Raw genomic sequence first — 5,221 nt, 5'->3', positions numbered from 1 at the left:
AAACCGAATCCATCATTCAATTGTGTCTTTAAGGCCTAGATGTGAACTCAGGAAACAATTTCCAAAATGATTCAGATAACTACTTTATGTTAATGTGAAATACTTTAACTAGAGATTAGTTATGAAAAAAGGGAATGTTCTCCTGTATATTTTTTTTTCTCCAGGAAATATATATATATACTTAGCAAATGGGGGGAAGAGAAGAAAGACAGAAACACAGCAGGATGTTTCAGAATCTTTTTTTTTCTCACATGCATAAAAAGCAGAGTAACATAAAAACCAAAGTCCTCTAAAGAATGAGACTGTCCTGTTCCTCTTGCCTCTATGTTCATTTTTCTTAAGCCTTTCATCTGAGAGGCCTGGAGATAAAAGGAGTTGGTTATCTTAGTAAATAAAGAATGTCACTGGAGAAAAACTTAAATGAAGATTTAGAGATGGTCAAAATTTTGTGGAGTGGCAAAGGGACTCCTTGACAGAGTGAAGTCTTATAAAAAAGTTCAAAAAAAAAAAAAAAAGAAGAAGAAGAGGAGGCTTACAGACTATTTACTTACACAAAGGTCTAAGATTTCCTTTTCAGGAGAAAGTTTTCATATTAGCTATTGTAAACCCTCTCTAAACAAATTGGTCTTTTTGCTATGTCTTTGGAAACATTTTACATGTGAAATGCAAAATTCAAATATAAACAAATATTAGCTGTGTTGCCAAAGTGCTTCCATAACATAACTTAATATCCATCCTGCGATTACTTATAGTGTTTCCCTTTAAAAAATGCCAGGCTGAGTTAGTCAATGAACTAAGAAATATTTGAGAACTATGAAATATTCATCTGGCACTGTACAAGGCAACAACTCATCTAAAATGCACCAATTATGAGAAAATAGCTAAAAAGCAGGAGAAAAAGGACTGTATAAACAACCAAAGCAGATCACACACCTCGTTGAATAGTAAAGAGGACTTTCCAGAAGCTTACCCACACTTACATTATACACAGTCCAAATACACATGACATCTGGTTCCTCGATTTATAGGAAATGAAAGGTACCAAAATTTAAATTAGAAGGTGAGATTTTCATTTTGAAGCTCCTGGCCCTTGATCCACCAACACCATATATAAGAACTTGTTATACAGATGTACTTATATTTTTTTTGCAGTTGGGTAAGTATATTTACTTCTTCTCCTCTCATCCTTTTTAGAAGTAGAAAATATATTGTAAGCAAATTAATTTCCATTCTGAAATTTAAAAAAGGATGGCATATCCACACAACAGGTTAGTAGACATCTGTTTAAAATAATGATTCCCTTCATCATACTAATATAAAAGGATTGAAAAAATATATTAAGTGAAAAACACCAAGATATATCATGATCCACTGAGCAAAAAATGTTATTTTTAATGTTTAAAATCCATAAACATTTTTGAAAGTTTGTACAAGAAAATTTTAAATTGATTATATCTGGAGAATGAGCGTAGGGGTGAGAAGGGCAAGTATGCACAGTCACACATTTTATCTATGAAGACACAGAAGCGGAGAAAAGATAAATAACTTGCCAAAGTCCTATTGTTTGAATCCTGTATTCAAACCCAGGAAGTGTAGCTCTAGAGTCTGTGCACTTAATCATTTCACAATGTTGCTTTTCATGAGACTAAATGTAAGCCTGCATGTCATGTGCAGGATAAAATGCCAGTTTGAGGACTATTGCTTTTTAATCCATCTGGTCACTTACTCAATTTTATTCAAGCTTTATTTTAAAACAAAACAAAATGAAAACAAACAAAAGAATTAAAAGTATATAAAAGAACAAGAAATAATACTCTTGTCTCAGATGCTCATCTCTATATCAATATGTGTTATGTGGGTATTTTACAAACTATTTCAAGGTTAGTTAGACAGTCAAAATATAATTGTCCTCTAGAATTGACACTGTCTCCAAACTCCTGCTGGTGGGAAATGTGATCTATGAGTAAATACAGGTTAAGAGGCCGTTCACCAGAGCTCTGCAATTGCCACCAACTACTACAGGCTTCAGAGTAAAATTCACATATTGATTTTAATTTATAAATCCTCTTCTTGTGGCCTGCCACGAGCCTTATAGATTACTTCTGCACCTGTAAATCATCCCACAGCTGGGATTGGTTGTACCATTCATAAATCTGATTCTTTGATTTAAATGTTAGGGGACTGAGAGAAGATAGTTTCATTAATCTCTTATGTATTTTTTTCTTACACATTTTTTTTCAGGACAGTATGAAGATAATTATATAGTTTTAACCCTCTTTGATTTATAATTTAAAGTATTTGGCTTATAGATAGTACACTATAAGAAAGGTTAGGACCTGGCAAATTTGTGAAATAGGTATTTTTAGAAATCTAAGTTTCTTATTTGACCTCCTTTTTCACCCTCTAAGTCTCCTCTGCCACCTAATGCATGCAGTTTTCTCCTTTTAACATTTTTATAACCACTTACATTGCAATAAAGTATACGCAACTGCTGCTAATTTTTTAAATATTATTTCCACTCTAATGTTTAAATGTTAACAAGAATCAGCCCCTTTAGATGAAACTTTAAGGTTACCTTGAGTTGGGGGTGCTTCATGTGAGTTAGCCAAGTTTTGGTTAAACTGCTAAGCTTATAAGATTGCTTTTATACATCCTTCTCACCGGTGGGGTTATGGCCGCCATATTTATTCTACCCAACCATGCCCCTGGCTACAGCTAATTGGATGAGGCATGCCATTTGACACAGGTTGGTCCAATCGAATCCTTTCAATTAAAAGGTCTGATATGAAAATGAGTTTCTATTTGAGATTTGAATAGCAATGTAAAATCTCAGGAGCTGGGGCTCTGCATTTAACCATCCATGTATTTTAAGTGAGAATAAGAAACCAGGGATGGAGAGACACAAACCATTCATGAGTCCTTGTTCTATTCTTGCTTTTAAATTCAATGAGACAGGTTTATTTTCTTGTGAAATTAGCCCAATTGTTACTTGCAAATGAAATACTTTAAGTGATGCAAAATGTCATCTGTCATCTCTTTTTAGGATAAGAATATTCAATATTCTCTGAGGAACTAATTTCTTTTTACTTATAGTCTATGGGCTCAGATAAAATTGCTTCCATTTCTAGCTCCAGGGTTTAGCTTTAGGTCTAAGCTAAACAGAGCATCACATTTTCAGCCAGTGTGGTTGGTTTAAGTATAGGCATATGGTGCATTGGGAGCTGATGCAATGAAAGGGAACTTCTGAGAGACCCTTCTCCTTTAGAATTTGAACCTGCAAATTTGTAGTCTAGAACTAGATCTCTTTTGCTATCAAGCCGAGCCAGTTTATATGAATATGGAGTCAATCTAAAGAAATGGCATGTAACAAAATAAAGAAAAAACAGGATTCTAGTGCCATGAGTTGAGTCCTGGTTTAAAACCTATCTTATGGTAATATACTCTGTACTTGACAATCAAAAAACTCCTAACTGATGTAAAACCCCCAAAAGGTTACTGTGTCAATGTTGCCTTATTTATCTAATCTATGTCTTATTCTTTGCTATAGAAAAAAATTTTCAGATAGTAGGAACATTATGTTTAATTCATTTTTACATATAAAATTATAGCATTTATTTACTTTTACATTAATTTACATAAATAGGCAGTTTATTAATTGTGTACTGCATCTTTTGAAAAACAATATTTCAGCAAAGGCTAGGTATTTCATAGAGAAAAAGCAACAGATGGGATATCATAAGACCTTAGTTTGTCCCTAATTTTACCACAAATGAGTTATTTAAAAACTAGAAAATCTCTCACTTTCTTTTCTTTTTGCTTTCAAGAAATAGATAACATGTCTACCAATCCATAAGGATATTATGCAGACAAAAGTAACATGCTATACATTCAAAGCTCTTTGGAAATATTTGTAGTAGTATACATATGTACCGTGGTATTCTTTGGAAATTAAAATATAATTCCTTAAATGTTTAGACTTGTGACTTTCTCCTGTAAATTTCATTAGAGTCTTTAATTTCCATCCAAATTACTAAAGTTAAGGTAGGGCTTCTTTTCTGCTTGAATATTGCTCTAGTTCAATATTAGTAAAGGGTCAAAGTTTTTGAAATAGTATCACAAAGTCCTGGATCCTAGGAAATGGTAATATGAATATAGCCTCATATTACAGGCAAGGGATTATCTGATCCTAGCAGGGTTTAATTGTGATGATTTTATTGAAGAAAATAAGAATGGTTGAATTTAAAGAAGTTATTTTTTAAAACTAATCAATAGCATAATTCTCGGAATTATTGTGACTATTCCTACTCATATGTTAAAAATAATACATGGCTATCTGATTGTCACGGTGTATATTTTCAGGATATTTGTTGTTTCAACAATTGAGTATAAATTTAGAGTGTACTGAAGAGTCATTGATGGTTTGGTTGATTATTCATGTAGTAACATTTTGTACTGCCAGGTTTCTTAAAACACTGCTAGATACAAAATAACAAAATCTGATCATTGAAAGGTAGATAAGAATTTATTTAGCATTACAGCCTGTTCTGAGCTTGTACTCTGTTATACTTTGGCACTCATATTTAGAGCACTGCTTGAGGAGTGTTCTGTTCAGTATTTTACCTATTCTACTGAAAATTTTAATTCTCCTAGGTGGCAAAACCTATATTTTAGTTATTTTTTAACCCCAGTGTCTAGCATTTACTAGGTCTTATAGCTGTTTGTTGATTGAATGAATGCTAAAGATTGCTTATGGAGGAACTTCCTGGGTACGGAAAGAACATCAAACTAATTATTTGGCCTATCCAAATATTAACACCACTAATAGTCTTTGAAAAGTTTGAATAAACTTACTCACATGTTAAGGAGAAATTAGAATTGGACTTATTTTTAATTAAATATAGCAAAAAAAATTTAAAGAATTTTTACCGTTATTAATATTAACAGGAAAATGGAATAGGACTGCTAATTACATTTACTTTAAAAACAAATGCTTTTTTTCTCTGAATTAGATAGAAACATGTTCTCTGTATAAACTTTAACATAGATGAAACTGTAAGTAATAAAATTAAAAGAATTCCTATATAACCATCCCTCAAATAATTGATATTTGTTAAGTTGTTCAAAATATTTTTCATACACATATGCATATATAATAAGGTGCTCATTAATAAAACTGAACAGCCCATGCCTTGGAAAATATTGGTCAGATTTAGTTTTGCTA

Source organism: Pteropus medius, unplaced genomic scaffold, assembly GCF_902729225.1.
Source record: "Pteropus medius unplaced genomic scaffold, Ma_sr-lr_union100, whole genome shotgun sequence".
Classification (NCBI taxonomy): Eukaryota; Metazoa; Chordata; class Mammalia; order Chiroptera; family Pteropodidae; genus Pteropus; species Pteropus medius.
This window is presented reverse-complemented; position numbering follows the sequence as displayed.